Source organism: Rhinoraja longicauda, chromosome 31 (genome assembly GCF_053455715.1).
Source record: "Rhinoraja longicauda isolate Sanriku21f chromosome 31, sRhiLon1.1, whole genome shotgun sequence".
NCBI lineage: Eukaryota > Metazoa > Chordata > Chondrichthyes > Rajiformes > Arhynchobatidae > Rhinoraja > Rhinoraja longicauda.
Genome location: NC_135983.1, coordinates 13,328,865 through 13,340,919, shown reverse-complemented (window position 1 = coordinate 13,340,919; position 12,055 = coordinate 13,328,865). Strand labels below are relative to the sequence as shown.

At 51.5% G+C, this 12,055-nt stretch overlaps 1 protein-coding gene across 4 annotated transcripts in view; it reads right to left on the bottom strand.

Moving 5' to 3' along the window:
• LOC144608538 (discoidin domain-containing receptor 2-like) overlaps window positions 1–5,575 on the bottom strand; it is a 53,725-nt gene extending 48,150 nt beyond the window's left edge. For 3 of the 4 annotated variants that reach the window (XM_078426439.1, XM_078426443.1, XM_078426442.1), the window contains exon 1: window positions 5,493–5,575. The gene's annotated coding sequence lies outside the window, so the exon portion shown is untranslated. Of the gene's footprint in view, window positions 1–5,320; window positions 5,339–5,492 lie in introns of those variants that run through there. The other variant, XM_078426441.1, reaches the window with a different exon arrangement.
• Window positions 5,576–12,055: the final 6,480 nt, after the last annotated feature.

Below are 12,055 nucleotides of genomic sequence, written 5' to 3'. Positions count from 1 at the left end.
GATTATGCCCTCGGTTCCCCACTCCACCCCTGTGTACCACCTCTTTATTGTTCCCTTTCCCTACTCCCCAGTCTAATCGTTTCCCCTCCTTTCTGATGCCGCCAACCCTTCACTTCTGGAGATACAAGAGACCACAGATGCTGAAAGCTGGAGTAAAAAAAACAGACTGCTGGATGAATTCAGCGGGTCAGGCAGCTTCTGCGGAGGAAGAAATGGTTGACGTTTTGGGTTGAGACTCTGCATTAGGACATTGACCTGGAACGGCAACTATCCCTTTGCAGATTTTGCTTGACACGCAATTTGGAGGAACAGCACCTCATATTTTGCTTGGGAAGCTTACAACCAGGCAGTATGAATAACGATTTCTCTAATTTCAAGTAACCTTTGCATTCCCCCTCTCTCTGTCCCACCCCCACCCTCGTCGTCCTGCTGGTTTCACCGTTTGTAACCCTTTGTTATCACCTCTTTCGCAGTCAACAATGGGCCATTGTGGGCTACACCTTTCCTTGGTCATTTGAAAGACATTTGGACAGGTGTAGTTTAGAGGGATATGGGCCAAACATGGGCTAGTGGAACTAGCCTAGATGGGTGGCATGGACGAGGTGGGCTGAAGGTGGGCATATCTCAGTAACTCTGGCTACCAACCATTCCAACAGCTTTTCACTTACCTACTCCATTAAAACTATTCATGCTTTTGTATCTGTAGACTTTAGAGATACAACACGGAAATAGGTCCTTTCGGCCCACTGAGTCCATGCCAACCAATGATCACCCCGTACACCAACACTATCCAACACACGAAGAACAATTTACAATTTTACCAAAGCCGATTAAGCTACAAACCTCTTTGGAGTGTGGGAGGAAACCGGAGACAGCCCACACGGTCACGGGGAGAATGTACAAACTCTGTGCAGACAGCACCCATAGCCAGGTTCAAACCCGGGACTCTGGCGCTGTGAGGCAGAAACTCTACCACCGCACCACTGTGCTACCCTAAAGGAAATAACTTCTCAATCATTGTTACCGCAAGAACAACCCAGCTAGTCCACGTAAGCAAATCCTTCACCCTCTGTTCCATTTAGAAGGTGTCATGGCTGTTGGAACAAACTATCTGCAGTTGTTCAGGCATCGAAGTGTTAATAGTTGTGTTTGCAGGGAGTGGGTGGGGGAGGAATGATGTGGGCTAATTGACTGCAGCTGAAACTCTGAATGTAGTCTGGCTGGAGCTCAGGCACAATTCACTCCGAGAAGACAAAAAATATGGCTTGAGAAAGCAGAACAGATGGCTTAGGTCATGGAACTGCTTCTCTTTGCTCCAAGTTCATCACAAATTACAGTGTCAGCCTCTTGTCCTTCTCCCACCTCCCAGCAGTATCTGTGGAATTTCGCAAACTGGGAAACAGGCATTACTAGTACTTGCGGCTGCAGAAAAAGAAGTGGTAGAAGCCTTTGGCTTACTGCCAAGCTGAAGCTATCATACAGATAGTCAAAATGCAGCCCCCAGCTCCCGGCTTTTCCTTGAATGTTATGAACACTAAAAGCAAGAGGAGGCTTTTCACCCATCTGGGCAGCTCCTGCGTTTACTTGGACCAGGACACGTCTATATCTCAACTCCATTCATTTACTTTTGTTCTAAATGCTTTACTACCCCAAACATCCCAAAAATTCTCGCCTCACAAGATATCGCAGCCCCCACCATCCGTTCGTTTGCAGCTACTAATTCCTGATATCCACCTTCCCTTGGTAAAAGCGCCAGCAGATTCAACTCCTGAACAGCCCAGTCAAAATTTGATGATGATTCCCTTCGAGGCTTTGTTCTTCAAGGTTTAGGTTTATTATTGTCACGTGCATCCAGGCGCAGTGAAAAGCTTTGTTTTGCAAGCTATTCAATCATATCAGATAATATGATACATGAATACAATCAAGCCACACTCAAGTACAATAGGTAGAGCGAAGGGAAAAATACAGAGTGCACAATATAGTTCTCAGTTTTATAGCACAACAGTTCCCCAGAGAAAGTCCAATGTTCATAATGAGCCAGAGGAGAATCAAGCTGTACTTTAGCTTATGGAAGGACCGTTCAGAAGCCTGACAACAGAGGGGAAGAAGCTGTTCCTGAGTCTGTTGTGCACACGTTCAAGCTTCCATAAATCTTCAGCTGAACGAGGGGAGAAAAAGGAATGACCAGGCTGGGAAAGGTCTTTGACTGTGTTGGCTGTTTTCCCAATGCTGCGTGAGGTGTAGTTGGAGTCAATGGTGGAAGGTCTCATTATTTTCCTCGTTCTTCCCATCCACTGAACCCTCCAACAGTACCTTTGAAACAGCAAGCACAGGCTACTATCATAGATAACGATGGTGATGTCTTAATAGCGATGCCTTTAGGATTAATGGTGATGTCCAGATGATAGTCTGTATTATAGGCAAGGAAGTATTGGATGCCATAAAATGGCTTTGTGAAGTGGAGATCTTGCCTCACAAATCTGTTGGAATTTTTTGAGTAAGTACATAGCAGGATGGACAAAGGAGAGTCAGTGGATGTTGTTTACCTGGAATTTCAAAAGGCCTTTGATAATGCACCTGAGGCTACTGAAGAAGATAAGAGCCCATGGTACGAGAGGGAAGATATTAGCATGAACAGGTTGGCTGAGTGGCAGAAGGCAAAGAGTAGGAATAAAGGGGGCTTTTTGTGGTTGGCTGCCAGTGACTACTGAGGAGACCAAGTCATTGGGTATTTTTAAGGTGGGGAATGACAGATTCATGATTAGTAAGGGTGTTAAGGGTTATGGGGAACTGAGTATAGAAGTTGGGGTGTTATGTTACAATTGTAAAAGATGTTGGTATGGCAGCACTTGGAATATTATGTTCAGTTTTTTAGACCTGGGCTGAAGGGTGGTAAGTAACATTGGCACCAAACAAGTGCAACAAAAGAAAATCTGTCACAATCCCCCCCACCCCACCTTCAATGCCATTACCCCCACTATCAATGTCCTAGGTATTATTACACGAGACCAGAAGCTTAATTGAAGCAGCCATATAAACATTGTGGCTACAAGACCAGGTCAGAGGCTATGAATCTTGCGGCAATTAACTCACCCCCTAACTCCTCAAGGCCCGTCCACCATCGACAAGGCTCTGGTCAGGAGTGCAATGGAATACTCTCCTCTTACCTGGATGAGTGCAGCTTTAACAACACTAAAGTGGCCTGATACAATGATTCCATGCAGGACATAGCAGCCCACTTGATAGATACCTCATCCACAAGCATTCACAATCCACCACCAACAAAATAAACCCCCCTTATGATATATATATATTCATTTTGACATGAAACGATCAAATTAGCATACAATACCCCAGGTGTGATAAGGCAGCTTTAGTCATGTATTCAAATCGTCCAGTAATAAAGGCTAACGTACCATTTGGCTTCGTAATTGCTTGCTGCACTTGTAACTTGTCCTTTTGTGACTCCATTAACCCCAATTTTGTATGCTCCCACTTCATTACCCAAAGTCCTGTGTTGTACCTTTGTCGACAACACAATTTCTCCCTATCTGCTCACTTTTAATCTATATCTTTCCAATTCCTGTGTATCCATGTGCCTTTCTAAAAGCTTTGTAAATGCCACTATCATATCTGCCTCCACCACCACCCTTGGCAGTATGTTCCAGGTGACTACCACTATCTGTATTGAAGATTTGCTCCACACATCACCTTTAAACTTTGCCCCTCTCACTTTAAGGCTGTGCCCTCTAGTCTTTCATATTTCCACCCTGGAAAAAAAAATCCTGACCGTCTACCCGACCTATGCCAATCATAATTTTATATATGTCTCTTGGGTCTCACTCTGCCCCAGACACTGCAGAGAAACCAACCCAAGTTTCCCAACTTCTCCTTATAGTAATATCCTCTAATCCTCAATTCTTGCTATTGAGGGCGTGCAGCGTAGGTTCACTAGGTTAATTCCCGGAATGGCGGGACTGTCGTATGTTGAAAGGCTGGAGCAATTAGGCTTGTATGCACTGGAATTTAGAAGGATGAGGGGGGATCTTATTGAAACATATAAGATAATTAGGGGATTGGACACATTAGAGGCAGGAAACATGTTCCCAATGTTGGGGGAGTCCAGAACAAGGGGCCACAGTTTAAGAATAAGGGGTAGGCCATTTAGAACGGAGATGAGGAAGAACTTTTTCAGTCAGAGAGTGGTGAAGGTGTGGAATTCTCCGCCTCAGAAGGCAGTGGGGGCCAGTTTGTTGGATGCTTTCAAGAGAGAGCTGGATAGAGCTCTTAAGGATAGCGGAGTGAGGGGTATGGGGAGAAGGCAGGAACGGGGTACTGATTGAGAGTGATCAGCCATGATCCAATTGAATGGCGGTGCTGGCTCAAAGGGCTGAATGGCCTACTCCTGCACCTATTGTCTATTGTTTATAATCCAGGCAACATCTACAAAGCCTCCACATCTTGGGGCGACCGGAACAACACTGACCCTTTTCAGTGATTTTCCTCTTGTAAATACTTGATGACTCTGCTCAGTCTCAGATTCCTGTCCATGCTATTCCACCTTTCATTACAGATCCCAGAGGTTTGCCTGGTGCTCCCCTGGGCTGGGAGATGGGAACAGACACTCTCCCTCTGGGAACACACAAGGAACTTCAGGTACTGGAATCTCAAGCAAAACAAACTGCTGGAGGAGCTCAGCGGGCGAGGCAGCACCCTGTGGAGGGAATGAAAAGGAGAAGTGTTGGGTCCACAGACCTTTCTTCAGACTGACCAGGTTGGAGGAGAGGCATTGTGAACCTCTGGAAGGTCTGCTTCTGGATGGAGATAAGGGAGGAGATGGAGGGTAATTCGACCAATTTCCCTGGGATTACTAATTAAAGGTGTGACATCTCCTGGGATTGCAGGGGGGGAAGTACCTGGGAAGGGGTGGAGGTGGAGGAAGTGGAGGTGGAGGAGGTGGAGGTGGAGGAAGTGGTGGAGGAAGTGGAGGTGGAGGAAGTGGTGGAAGTGGAGGAAGTGGTGGAGGAGGAAGTGGTGGAAGTGGAGGTGGAGGAAGTGGAGGTGGGTCCTGAGACCTTCTTGGTGGGGAATGGAGGTGTAAATGGAGCAGAGGGAGGGTCCTGACCCCAAACATCGCCTGTCCGTCCCCTCCACAGATGGTGCCCGACCCTCCAGCAGTCTGAGCTGATGACGACCGGCCGCTGTCCGGCCTGCTCCCCCCTCCCCCCCCCCCCCCCCCGCCATGTTGATGTTGCTGCCCCCCTCACACACCGCCGGGCCTTCCCCCAGAGCAGCGCCGAGCCCGGGCCGCAGTACCTACCCACACGGCAGGCTGCAGGCCCCGGCGCAGGCCGCTGCTCCGGCCGGGAGCCGCGAACCCCGGGCCCGACAGCCGGGCGCTGGTTGGCGCCGAGGCCGGACCCCGCAGAGTCGCCGCTGCCGCTGCCCAGCACCACCCCCCCCCCGGCCCGGCCCGGCTCGGCTCGCTGTACCTCACTCAGTCCGCCGCTCTCTTCTCCCGCTCCGAGCCGCAGCTCTGCCTCCCCTGCGGGCGGGCGGGCGGTGAGCCAGCGGCTGGTCCCACCCCCTCGGCCCCGCTCCAGGCCCGGACTCCCCCTCACTCCCTCCCTCCCCCTCACTCCCTCCCCCCCCCTCACTCCCTCTCCCCCCCTCACTCCCTCCCCCCCCTCACTCCCTCTCCCTCCCTGCCCTCTCCCTCCCCCCCTCACTCCCTCCCCCCCCCTCACTCCCTCCCTCCCCCTCACTCCCTCCCCCCCCCTCACTCCCTCCCTCCCCCTCACTCCCTCCCTCCCCCTCACTCCCTCCCCCCCCCTCACTCCCTCCCTCCCCCTCACTCCCTCCCTCCCCCTCACTCCCTCCCTCCCCCTCACTCCCTCCCCCCCCCTCACTCCCTCCCTCCCCCCTCACTCCCTCCCTCCCCCTCACTCCCTTCCCCCCCCTCACTCCCTCCCCCCCTCACTCCCTCCCTCCCCCCCTCACTCCCTCTACCTCCCTGCCCCCCTCACTCCCTCCCTGCCCCCCTCACTCCACTCTCACTCCGGATCCCCCTCACTCCCTCTCCCTCCCTGTCACCTTCACTCCTGGATCCCTCCTCACTCCCTCCCCCTCACTCACTCCCTCCAAGTCCCCCTCACTCCTGCCCCCTCACTCCCTCCCCCCCCCCCTCACTCCCTCCCTGTCCCCCTCACTCCTCAGGATTCCCTCTCCCTCACTCCCTCCCTGTCCCCCTCACTTCCCCCCTCCTCCCTCCCCCCCTCCCTGTCCCCCCCTCCCTGTCCCCCTCACTCCCTCCCTGCCCCCCTCCCTCCCTCACTCCCTCCCTGCCCCCCTCACTCCCTCCCTGCCCCCCTCACTCCCTCCCTGCCCCCCTCACTCCCTCCCTGCCCCCTCACTCCTGGCTCCCCGCCCCCCTTACTCCTCTCTCACTCCCTCCCTCCCCCCCTCACTCCCTCCCTCCCCCCCTCACTCCCTCCCTCCCCCCCTCACTCCCTCCCTCCCCCCCTCACTCCCTCCCTCCCCCCCTCACTCCCTCCCTGCCCCCCTCACTCCCTCCCTGTCCCCCTCACTCCTCTCACACTGGATCCCCCTCACTCCATCTCCCTCACTCCCTCCCTGTCCCCTTCACTCCTGGCTCCCTCCTCACTCCCTCCCCTCACTCACTCCCTGTCCCCCTCACTCCTCTCTCACTCCCGATCCCCCTCACTCCCTCTCCCTCCCCGTTCCCTCTCACTCCTGGCTCCTCACTCCCTCCCACCTCCCCATTCCCTCGCTCCCTCCCCATTCCCCTCACACTTATCTTCACTCCCTTTTTCTTCCCCACTCCCTCCCCATTCCACCTCACTTCCTCCCATTCCCCTCACTCCCTCCCCGTTTCTCATTCCCTCTCCATGCCTCCCCACTCACCCACACTCCCTCCCCATTCCCTGCCCATTCCTACTCAGACCCTCCATCCCCATTCCCCCACTTCCTTCCCATTCTTCCTCCTTCCCAATTCCTCTTCACTCACTCCTCACTCACTCCTACCCTATTTCCCTTTCCTCGTCCTCAAGCCACTCCGCCTCCTCTCACCCTCATCTCCCTTTCAACCCTTTCCCTTAATTCTCCTAACTTTCAATACCTCCTCTTCCTCCTTGTTCCCCTTCATCCCTACTTTCTTCTCACTCCATTTACTCCTCTCCACAATGCACATTCCCTCATCACATCCCAGTACTCTCCTCAATCCCCACCCCTTAAATCCCTCATCTCCCCTTCCACACCCTTCCTCATCTCCCCTCCTTACTCCTAATTTTCCTCTTTTCCCATTTCAAGTCTCCCTCCTCAGCTCCCCCACATCTCCTCCTCCTCAGCAGCTCCTCTCCCTCTCTACATTTCCTTCAGTCCCCCTCACACCCTCCTCATCTTCCATCCTCACCCTCACACCAGCCCCCCTCATCACCCCTCCTCATCACTTCTCATCACCTCTCATCACCCCTCCTCATCACCCCTCCTCATCACCCCTCATTACCCCCTCCTCATTACCCCCTCCTCATTACCCCCTCCTCATTACCCCCTCCTCATTACCCCCTCCTCATTACCCCCTCCTCATTACCCCCTCATTACCCCTCATCACCTCCTCATCACCCCTCCTCATCACCCCTCCTCATCATCCCTCCTCATCACCCCTCCTCATCACCCCTCCTCATCACCCCCCCTCATCACCCCCTCCTCATCACCCCCTCCACATTCCCTCCCTCCATATTCCCCCCTTCTCAACCCCTTTCCATTTTGCACCCTCATCCTCACTTTACACCCTCCAAACTCTCCCTCCCCCTAACTCCGTCCGTTTCCTCCTCGTCCCCCTCATCATTCCCTCTGATCTACGTTTGCTCCTCCCCTAAACTTCCCTCTTGTCCCAATCTCCCCAACATCCAACCGCTCTCCTCTGCCTTTCATCAGACAATCCTACCATACCCTCTCACCGTATCCTCCCCTCTCCTCTCCCATCCTTCCTGACACTGCTGTCTCACTTCCACCTCCCAATCCTCATCCAACCCGCATCACCTGCTCCTCCGCCCCATCCACTCCCTGCCTCCCCCGCTCCACATTTGCCCCTCCTCCCACCACTGTGCTACCCCTCTCTCTACCTCACACATCTCTTTATAATCTCTTCTTCGTTGTACACCTATGATTCTCCTCCCCTCCCCTCCTTACTTTTCTGCACTACCATTGCCACCCTTCCACGCCCTCCATTCCGCACCTCTCGCTTTTCTCACCGCTGTTCACACCTCACCTTCTAGTCACCCCCTTTCTTAACCTCTGGATTTCTTAATTAACTCTGCAAAGCGATCTCTTTTATATCTTTCCCCTGTCATGACCAGGAATCTTTGGGTGGCTGTCCTGGCCTTCCCTCAGTGATATCAACAATATCATGGTCAAGTAATGACCAATGCCCTAACCTCTCTTCCTCGACCTCCTGACACTCTCTTAGACAATAGACAATAGGTGCAGGAGTAGGCCATTCAGCCCTTCGAGCCAGCACCGCCATTCAATGCGATCATGGCTGATCACTCTCAATCAGTACCCCGTTCCTGCCTTCTCCCCATACCCCCTCACTCCGCTATCCTTAAGAGCTCTATCCAGCTCTCTCTTGAAAGCATCCAACGAACTGGCCTCCACTGCCTTCTGAGGCAGAGAATTCCACACCTGCACCACTCTCTGACTGAAAAAGTTCTTCCTCATCTCCGTTCTAAATGGCCTACCCCTTATTCTTAAACTGTGGCCCCTTGTTCTGGACTCCCCCAACATTGGGAACATGTTTCCTGCCTCTAATGTGTCCAATCCCCTAATTATCTTATATGTTTCAATAAGATTCCCCCTCATCCTTCTAAATTCCAGTTTATACAAGCCCAATCGCTCCAGCCTTTCAACATACGACAGTCCCGCCATTCCGGGAATTAACCTAGTGAACCTATGCTGCACACCCTCCATAGCAAGAATATCCTTCCTCAAATTTGGAGACCAAAACTGCACACAGTACTCCAGGTGCGGTCTCACCAGGGCCCGGTACAACTGTAGAAGGACCTCTTTGCTCCTATACTCAACTCCTCTTGTTATGAAGGCCAACATTCCATTGGCTTTCTTCACTGCCTGCTGTACCTGCATGCTTCCTTTCATTGACTGATGCACTAGGACACCCAGATCTCGTTAAACTCCCCCTCCTCCTAACTTGACACCATTCAGATAATAATCTGCCTTTCTATTCTTACTTCCAAAGTGAATAACCACACACTTATCTACATTAAACTGCATCTACCATGTATCCGCCCACTCACACAACCTGTCCAAGTCACCCTGCAGCCTTATTGCATCTTCCTCACAATTCACACTACCCCCCAGTTTAGTATCATCTGCAAATTTGCTAATGGTACTTTTAATCCCTTCGTCTAAGTCATTAATGTATATCGTAAATAGCTGGGGTCCCAGCACCGAACCTTGCGGTACCCCACTGGTCACTGCCTGCCATTCCGAAAGGGACCCATTTATCCCCACTCTTTGCTTCCATGGCCCTTCCCACTTCCCCTTTTGCATTTCACTGTCCTCTGCTCCAGACACTCCAAACCTCGCCCATGCCCTCTCTCCAGTCCCACTCCATCCCCAACTTCCCTCCACCTGTCCAACAGCCACAACTCCCCTTCAACCATCCATCGAGATCCTTCCCTTCCACTCCCATTCATTCCAGCCCACTCTCCCTCCCACTCCCCATTTCCCCTCTCCCCTTTACCACATTAAATTTCAGCAAGTCTTGATTTCCTCTTTTCACCTCACCAGTCTTGCTCTCCTCTCCATCCATTCAATTCCCCACTCTCCTCCAGATCCCCGCTCTGACTGTTCCAACCCCGCACGCCTCCTTCTCCCCTCAATATCTTCTCAATAGAAACATAGAAACATAGAAAATAGGTGCAGGAGTAGGCCATAGCACCCACAAACCTCTCCTCCATGTTATTCTTCCTCCCTTCCCCCTTCCCACCTCCCCATTTATCTCTCCCTACCCCCTTTTCCCTCTTCCTTCCCCTCTCACCCCTCCCTCTCTTCTTTTTAACCTCTCTCCCTCCTCATCCCCTCCCCCCCCCCACACTTCTACGCCCTCCCCTTCTCCGCTCCCTCCCTATCCTGGCTGTGTTCTGGCTAATGAAGACAAATAGCCCATGTGGCCTCTTCAGCACATCAATCTGTACTGCCACCTTCTGGTATCCTTAGGCATGGACATCAAGATCTCCCAGTTCCTTAATATTACCTGGGACTCTACCATTCATTATGTGTGGCTTACCATTTTCAGTCCACTTTTATTTCCTGGAAAGAGTTGAGTTGTGCTTGTGACACCTCCACATAAGTGCAGGTTGTCGTAGCTCTTCGTGGTCCCTGTCGTAGTGAACGTCCTAGGTCGTGAAGACTGGGTCGCCAGTTGTCTGCAGCTTGCCGTCACCTAGGTGGTAGGTTGTAGCTTGTCGCGGGCATTGTCGTGGTCATTGTCGTAGGGTAAAAAAAAAAGTTTTTCGGCGATCTGCTACAACTTTGACAGTTGCGGGCAGTCGCCTTAAAAATCACGTAACCGGGACAGACCCTTAAAGGTGTAGCAGGTGGCCGAAAAAACAGCGATTGGACCCCCCTTACGACAATGTCTACGACAAGCTACAACAACCTACCGCCTAGTCGACGTCAAGCTACCGACAACCGGCTACCCAATCGTCGCAACTGAGGACGTCCACCTACGACCGCGCCTACGACAACCTACGACCACACAGGCGACAACCTACGACAACTGAAGTCAACCTACGTCTACCCGCGACAAGCTACGACCCTGTCGGCGACAACTGAAGACAATTCACGTCATTTTGGCTTCTGGTTTTGACGCCGGTACCTGTCGCCGTATGACATGGGTTGACGTAGGTAGTCGCCATTGGAATTCACCGAAGTCAGCACTGGCGACAGCCTACGTCACCTGGCTACAACCTGGCGACAACCTACGTCACCTGGCCACAACTTGGCGACAACCTACGACAGCACCTACGTCAGGAGACGTCAAGCTACGATCATTGGCGTCAAACTAACAGTCGCTGAAAATTTCTAAACATCTCAAAATCCAGTGGCGACCAGAAAAACGCTACGACTCTTTGGAGACTACTCACGACCATACAGGCGACACCCCGTGTGGCGACAGCCTAGTCACCTGTAGTCGCCTAAAAAAATGCCTAAGTGGGACAGGCCCTTGTACAACCACTGGATGCAAGTGATGGAAGTTTTATCATACATAGCCATTAAGTTTTACAATTCCCTCCTTTAAATTACTTTCAATAAGATGGAGTAGTTCATGTTGCAATGGTTATTAACCAAACAGAATTGATTATGTCAAGAAGATAAATGTTTCCAACTACACCACAAAGTCCTTCTCACAAAGAGAAATAGTTTACAATTTATCACATAATAAATAGAATCAAGGATCATAGCAGGAAGTGCTGACATTTTTTAGCGGATATGTTTGTGCTCTCTCATTTAATAACATACGTGTGCTTCAATGGTTGAAACAGAGTGAGGTCCTGCAATGAGATGAACAATGAGAACTACTCTAGTAAGAAGAACTAAAACTGCTGGAAAAAACTCAGCAGGTCAAGCAGCAACTGTGGAAGCCGAAGCAGTCAATGTTTTGGATTTGCAACCCTTTGACAGAATTTCTGTTCTAGTTTGGGATCAGAGAGAGGAAACCAACCACAAGGGATGGTTAAAACATGGCACAGTGGAGTGGGGGGGGGGGTGGAAAGATGGGGGATAGAGATTAGGGGCAGGAAGAGAAGAATTAGTAAGGGTACAGAAATCCAAGAGTTTTTGAGATTTGCACTCTTTGACATTAGAATGGAAGGAAAACGTCATCTGTTGCAACAAAGTGGTGGAGAATGAAGTGGAAGTGAAGACCACTACAGCTTTGAGATAGACTGAGTGATGTATCAGAGCGAGGTTAAGAATATGCATGTGCCAGAACATGGCATTAAGCTTTGAGATT